This window comes from Mauremys reevesii, linkage group 1 (genome assembly GCF_016161935.1).
Source record: "Mauremys reevesii isolate NIE-2019 linkage group 1, ASM1616193v1, whole genome shotgun sequence".
In the NCBI taxonomy this organism is placed as follows: Eukaryota; Metazoa; Chordata; order Testudines; family Geoemydidae; genus Mauremys; species Mauremys reevesii.
Window position 1 is genome coordinate 211,556,784 of NC_052623.1, and position 8,307 is coordinate 211,565,090.

Genomic DNA, 8,307 nt, shown 5'->3' on the forward strand with positions numbered 1-8,307 from the left:
CCAATCAGACACAGAAGAGGCTACAGAAGTGTAAAAGCGGACAACAATTTAGGTTGCACAAAACAGGAACTGCTGGTGATTGGCAACCTGCGGAGCAAGTGAGCAGCGGGAATAGGAAGCGGAGGGCGGGAATAGTCCTTAAAGGAGACGCTGGGAAGTGCGCGCGGAGAGGCTGGCGGGGAGTCGCTAAAGGGGTTTGGGTCCTTGTCGAGTCGGGCGGCGGTTGCGGCCCCCAGCAGAGCCCAGCGCTGCCGGGACTGTCCGATGCTGGGGGGGGGCGACCCCGGCTGCCCCTCCAGTGCCAGGCTCCGATCCCCTCCCTCGCCGCCTCGCCACGCCCGGGAGGGCAGAGCCGAGCCTGGTCCCCCCTGCGGGGGGGGGGCAGGGCTCCCTGCCCCAGCGCTGATTGGCTGCTCATCCTGGGGAGGCGGGCAGCTGGGGCAGGCAGCCAATGGGAGGGCTCCCCCCGTGCCAGGGTTCAGAGTCCCTAGAGGGCTTGTTGTCAACCAGGGGTGGGGCTGGGGGGTCTTCCGGGGGCTACATCCCTTCATGGAGAGATTTGCCGAGTTTTACAACAGGCTACATAAAAAGCACTAGTGAAATTGCAGTGAACTAAAATTTCGTGCAGTGATTTGTTTATATACTATACCCTGAAGTGTAAGTACAATACTTCTGTTACAATCGATTTATAATTCATATGAAATGAGCCATTTTTCAGTAACGGGGCGCTGTGAAACTTTTGTATTTTGATGTCTGATGTTGTACGCACGTAGTTTTTAAGTGAGGTGAAACTTGGGGTACGCAAGACAAATCAGACTCCTGAAAGGGGTACAAGTAGTATGGAAAGGTTGAGAGCCGCTGCCCTCGAGGGCTAGAGCTTTGTATCCCCAGGCTGCCTCTGACTCCAGCCAGAGCCCTGGCCCTTGGGAACCTAGTACCAGAGCTGATGACCCTAAGCTGGGGTGAAGGTGGGCCATTGCCATTCTTTTGCTCAATCCGCTGTAGGGGGTTCAATACACCCGAAGGCTCTTATGGAATTGCTGCATTGGGCTTCCCCCTGGGAGGGGGAAATGGGGCTGGACTCCTTGGATTTGTTTCACCCAGGGAGGGGCTCACATGCCCCTAGGCATCACACTGACTCAGACAAAACTATATTGGTTTACACTCAACTCCCCTTTTGAAGGTTTTCTTTGCAATTATTAAGGAGTGGCGATCAAGGGGTTTTTTTTAGGGTGCAATGGGGGCTTTCTCATCTATTCCTGTGGATTTGACAAGGTCTGCAGGATGTCAGAATCCCCAGTTACCTATCAGAGGCTTACTCATCTTCTCATAAGCCTAAGAACCCCCCCTTCCCCAGCTCAAAATCCTTAGGTTCACCACTCCCTTCGCCACAGAAGGGTAATTAATAATGTCCCCATGAGCCTTAATGAGTTTATTAATCCCTGATGAGTCTATTTTGGTTCTCTGCAGACAGCTAACCCTATTTAGCTTGTTGGGATTGGGAATTTACTAGACCTGTGTAGGTAGCCAGACAATTGGAGTGGGAGGGGAAGATAGAAGAAATGACTTATATTCCTTCCTTCCTTCCTGTCAGCCTTCTGAGATCTGCAGGAGGGAAACTCACCTCTCTTAGGACCACCATTCCCAACCCTCAGGGGGCTTGTCAGAGGTCTAATATATGTGGTCCCTCATGAGGTGCACAGCTGTGCTGCAATTTCCCCATGGAAGTCTGCCTTCTGCAAGTTGCTAGGCTGGCTTGGACATCCAGTCAAATCACATCTCTTCTTCTAGGGTATACAAAAGGTTCAAAACAACAAAAGAGTCCTTCCCTTTCGATCACAGAAATTTTCAGTCACTCTGCCACTAGCTGTGGAGATTTCCCAAAATCCTTCACTTCTTGATTTTTTCCACCATTGCCTCCAGGTAGTGCTATAGGGGAGCCTGGACCATCCCTCTACTCCAGGAGCCTTACAGCCCTATGTCATAAAGCAGCTATCTGCCCCACTTCCTACATCTACCTGTTTCTAACTTTGTTTACACCTACAGTGGTTCCCAAACTTTTTCATACCACCACTCCCTTTGGGCTCACCTCTCTTAATGTGGCCCCATGGGGTCTGAAAGGTGGTGGTGGGGTTTGAAAATTAAAAATGTGAAAAACTGTTTTTAGAGCACCCTATTACTCCAAACATGGCAATAGCAGGATCCTAAATTTATATTAAAAGTTATAAATAGGTTAACCATCTCAGAGGCACAGAAGAAAACAGCCACTGGCCATGCTCCACCCCAAGCCTAACTCTCCTCATCCCCTTTCAGGTGCCCCCCTCATCAGCAGCCTGACCCCCCCTGGCCTATGGGCCACTATATCCACCCCTTCCCAAGGAGCTGCAGCCTACAGGGGAGCCGAGCTGCATCCCCCTCCCCAATGCCTGCTCCTTACCCCTCCCTGCTGGTGAGGAGTCACCAGTGCTCAGAGGACCAGAATCCTCAGCTGGCACATTGAGGTCCCGGCCCACCAGAGTGGGACCTGGATGCCATTCCAGCATCATTCCCAGGGCCCACGTGAACTGCGTGCCAATAGGAACTGCATGGTTGCCAGTGCCTTTTTTTATTTTAATTTTTTTTCTTCTTTACAAATGCTTTCTTGCATTTTCTTTTTTTTCCCATGCCTCACAACCGTCCAGTACACTTTTGCAGCCCCCTTGGGGGTCACGTCCCACAGTTTGGGAAATGCTTGTTTAGGGTCTTCCCTACCAGCCTATCCGTAGCAGACCACTACCTGGGGTCTGTGCCCTGCTTTTAGCTTGCAGTCAAGTATCAGAGGGGTAGCTGTGTTAGTCTGTATCCACAAAAACAACAAGGAGTCCGGTGGCATCTTAAAGACTAACAGATTTATTTGGGCATAAGCTTTCATGAGTAAAAACCCCACTTCTTCAGGTGCATGGAGTGAAAATTACAGATACAGGCATAAATATATATTGGCACTTGAAGAGAGGGGAGTTACAAGTAGAGAACCACTGTTGAAGGCCAATTCAGTCAGGGTGGATGTGGTCCACCCCCAAAAATTGATGAGGTGTCAATACCAAGAGAGAGAAAATTGCTTTTGTAGTGAGCCAGCCACTCCCAGTCCCTATTCAAGCCCAAATTGATGGTGTTAAGTTTGCAAATGAATTGTAACTCTGCAATTTCTCTTTGAAGTCTGTTTTTGAAGTATGGCTAAAAGGGGGGAGGGTTAAGTGTGGGCTGGAGGAAGCATTCAGGGCTCACCTGGGAATCTGCCAAAGGTTAGACGGATAGGGAGAGCAGAGCTTGAACAATGGGGTTCACTACAGCTTGGCTAGGCTCTGATCTAACCAGAATGGGCTATGCTTTATTCTTAGTGGTTTGAGCATTGGCCTGCTAAACCCAGGGTTGTGAGTTCAATCCTTGAGGAGGCCACTTAGGGATCTGGGGCAAAAATTGGTCCTGCTAGTGAAGGCAGGGGGCTGGACTCGATGACGTTTCAAGGTCCCTTCCAGTTCTAGGAGATTGGTATATCTCCAACTATGTCGACCTAGGGACTATTGTGTTCCAGATGCCTAATAAACCCTACTGTTCTGACAACGCTGTGTGAGTGTCATTGCAAATGCTTGGAGCCATGCACCGATCCCTAAAAGCGTACACATCTCCATCAGAGGTCTGTCTCAGCTAGACTCGCTGAACAGAGCTCACAATGTGAAGCAGATGTGCTGCAGGCCAGAGGTCCTGCCTAAGGAAGCAGTAAAGTCACATGGCTTATCCTGGAGGAAGAGTGAGACCCTTAGAGCGTGTGGCACACTGTAGAAGTTCCTTCAGAGACCATTCCAAAGCTGGGGCCATAGCACTGATCCTGTGAATCCCTGACACTACCTCCCCTTCTATTTGCAATTTGACTATATCCATGTGGCAATCTTAGCAAATTCTCTAACTGCAGTTAAGAGAGGTAGCTCAGTATGTCCAGTCTGATTACTATAGACCACTCTCAACTGCACACTTATTCTGAGAATCTCTGTAGAGTGGATTTGGATCTGCCATATGAAAGACCTGGCTTCTATTGTCAGGTCTCCATGAAGTGATGTTGAGCAGCTTCACACTTGCAAAATGGGGTGGGGGTTAATACTCAAGTGTCTTGTAGGACTGGAGTATAAGTAGAGCCCTGCAAATCTGTGGACCATGGTTGCAGATCACATGCAGATACAAATTTTTTATCTGCACAGGGCTGTAAACATAGGATCTCATAGGTGGGGGAGCAGCTGTCTGGAGCTCATAGCCTATGAGGCTGCTCCCCGCCTTCCAAATCCTATATTCCCCATATGGCCCCTGTACGTACGTACTTAGCAGAAGCAGCTGCCTCCCTCTCCAACTGACCTTATACCACAATAATGAAGTTGGGAGGTTTCCTAAATAGCTTGGCTACTTAAACTGTTGTGATAGGACCACAGGGGATTTTGCTGCCTGTCTTGATCTATCACAGGGGTAGGCAACCTATGGCACAGGTGCCGAAGGCAGCATGCAAGCTAATTTTCAGTGACACTCTCACTGCCCAGGTCCTGGCCACCAGTCCAGGGGGCTCTGCATTTTAGTTTAATTTTAAATTAAGCTTCTTAAACATTTTAAAAAACCTTATTTACTTTACATACAACAATAGTTTAGTTATGTATTATAAACTTATAGAAAGAGACCTTCTAAAAACATTAAAATGTATTACTGGCACACGAAACCTTAAATTAGAGTGAATAAATGACGACTCGGCACAGCACTTCTGAAAGGTTGCCGACCCCTGATCTATCACCTCCCCTATCTCAGTATGCAGGGGAGAGGGAATATAGGCTGCTTCCCTGCCTTCCAGATCCTATATTCCCTCTCCCCGCATATACACAGAAAGGGGAAGGTGATGGATCAAGAAGCAGTTGCCTTCAGCCAATAGCCCATGAGGCTGCTTCCCCACCATCCAGGTCCTCATAGGCTATGAGCTGCAGCCAGCTGCTTCCCCGCCTTTGAGATCTTATATACCAGAGATAGTCAAACTTACTGACCCTCTGAGCTGCGTACAATAATCTTCAGAAGTTCAAGAGCTGGGCGCACCACCTGGATCTCAGGACTTCTGCCCTGTGGCAAGGTAGTGGGGGTCTTGGGGCTTTAAACCTGCAGGGAAGGGGATCTCTGGGCTTCAGCCCCACTCCTGCTGAAATCCCAAGCCCCAGCACCCTGCTGCAGGGCAGAAGCCCTGAGCTTTCCCCCACCTACCTCCTCCTAGTCTAGTAGGTGGAGAATGGGGGGAGAGCGCACTTCAACTGTAAAAGAGCCGCATGTGGCTCAGGAGCTGCGCTTTGGCCACCCCTGCTATATGCAGTACATGCACACACACAAGCCACTCCTCCTGAGAGGCACTGTGAGATAGCACGCTGCTGTGGGTGTAGTGCAGGTAGATAAAAAACTGAGTGCAGATCACAGGTCAGATACAAGTTGATTCTTGTGGATCCACATTTTTGTACCCACACAGGGTTCTAGGTAAAAGGACCTGGTCTGCAATAAGGGGTATGAAGTGCAGCTATATAAACAGTAATCAGTAGACAAGACCATAATTCACATTCTCCCATGTTCTAATTCCCATGGTTATGTCCATCTCCTAGATTGCAGACTAGTTCAAGAGTGTTATTTACAGCAAAATCATGTAGACTTCAGCTGCCTGTTCCCTTCTCTTCATTTCTATTAGGAAATTATTGATGCCTGTCTAAGCAAGACACATATCCCTCAACTGTGCTTTGTTTTGGGTGACAGTGAGTAGCAAAGACACACCTACAAGGCAAATTGGATGAGATGTGCTAGATGGACTTTGGTAATGGAGTGGAGGGTGGGGGCTGTAATACTGCAAGGAACAGAGATTGCAGTCCTCAGCTGATGACTCTCAGCAGAAGTGAAGAGAGCAGTCCAGGGGCAAGCAGACATGCTCCACAGCAGCCTCTGCTGCCACCCCCCATCTCCCTGTCCTCTTTCTGGTCCTGGGATATCACAGCTAAGGAGCTTGAGATGACGGCAGCTGCAGCACTGTGGAGCACAATTTGCCAGCTTCTGCAGCTGCTGGTGGGACCAGAGCTCTAAGTTCCACTCCTGATACAGCTTTAGCACCAGCTGTGCCCTTCAGATTCCCCAGTAAGTCAAGTGACAGCTGGTATCTGCAACTCTGGAAGGAGTGCAGCTAGCAGCTCAGCTACAGCATTCTAGCCAGGCTCATAGCAGCCGGGCACACCACACTGCAGAACCAGTAACTTCAACTACTGCTTTTGGGAGCAGGTTTTTTTGTGACAAGACAATGGCTGTGAGCAGGGCAAGTCCCATGATCTAAGTTATGGGGTACTGCCCGTACCATTGTCCAGCTTTGCTCAAAAAGCTAAATTGGAAATTTTAAAAGCAGGTAATTTTAATGGGGGAGTTTATATCTTGGGAATCCCTTGATTGAGTGATCACATCTGCTTGCACAGCAGTTTTCAGGCCAGTTTGACTATACACATACATTTTAGAGCACTATGAAAAATGACTGTTATACAGAAACTGCATCAGAAGCTTAACTCCGGAGCAGCTTCTGGTGCCTCATATTTAGCATTTTTTGATAAAGTTGACCTACAAAGTAATTTTTCTGGGATGTATTAAGGAAACAGATGCTGCAATTACTGTATATACTTGTTCATAAGCCGAATATTTGTGGTAAAAAAAGTGATGCATCAAAGAGCAGGGGTCGGCTTATAAACAGGTCTACACCAAAATTTGATAATTTTAAACTCTATGGAATCATTGAATATCTAATACATTGTCATTTTGTTTACCTGGAGCATCTGCAGGCACAGAGCCTCTCAGCTCCCAGTGTCCACGGTTTGCCATTCCCAGCCAATGGGAACTGTGGGAAGTGGTGCCACTGCCCGCAGCTCCCATTGGCTGGGAACAGCAAACCACAGACACTGGGTGCTGAGGGGTTCCATGCCTGTGAACACTCCAGGTAAACAAAACGTCCAGGCCCACTAGTGGCTTACCCTAATGGGCCAGGAGCCAAAGTTTGCCAACTCCTGAAATATAGGGTGGACTTATGAAAGGATCCTAGAGCTTTTGCTATTTTTACCTAACCATCTTTGGGGGGGGGGGTCGGCTTATAATGAACGGGCTAATGAATGAGTATATATGGTACTTTAAAATTGGTCATTTCTTTTGTTTGCAGTGCTTAGAGTCTCTCAAGCCTTCTCTGAGTTACTGGGAGTTAAAAAAAAAAAAAAAAGGCAAGTTTTGCCCCTTCCTAGGCAGTGCCTGGAGCTACTACTGACAGATTGTCCATGCCTCTTTTAGAGAAGACACTACCAACAATCCTAAAGAAACCTCTTAATACTACCAAATCTCACTCATTGTCTAAATTTCACTTCCCAGAGTAAGGTTACAGTGATGGACCAAGTGCAGCAACATGTTTGCCTCCTGCAGCATCTTAGATGATTATCCCTTCCACTGTGGTTTAAGATCAGAATATAGCCTAACTTTAAAAAAGAAAAGTTTGGGGCATTTCCAGCTGCTTTTGGGAGGCAAGGGAACTAAGTGTAGCCCAAATCCTTGTCATACACTCCTCCAGGTTATAACTGATGTTGCACTTGGCAATTTGCATGCAGGGTTATATATTTATAATATAAAAATATGCTTTTGGGGGTAGCTGTGGGGGTTGAAGCAAAGGAGAGCAATAGTGGGAAAGAACTGTGGGAATGGAAATTGCAAGTGAAAAAGGGCAAGAAGTAGGTCTGAGAAGGAAACATTTTTCCCATCCTGCAAGATTTTTTTTTTTTTTTAAATCTCAAAAAAGTTCCCATCCCACATCAGGATGAAAAAAAGTCAACTTAAAAGTTTTTACAAACGAATAAATGGAAAAAGTTGGTTCAGGTCAATCAGAACATTTCATTTTGATAATTTCAAAGCTTTGTTTCAATTTTTTTCACTTTTGTCTTTAGCTTTTTTTAATAATTTTTTAAATAATTTTCTAAACAAGTAGTTTCAAATCAAAACTTGAAATTTTTCATTTAGAAAATCTTGAAACAAGATCTTTTGATATTATCAAAACCTTTTCAACATTTTTCAAGTTTGGAAATTAGTTTTGTACTAACTGTTTTGGTTTTGTTGAATTGGCATTTTTCAGCAAAAAGTGTTTTATCAAAACCTTTGTGACCAACTCTAGCAAGTAATGCTATGAACGAGATGAGGCTGGGCAGCAGTTGCAGCAGCGGGAACAGGATGAATAGTGACCTTTTCTTTGATCCAAAACAG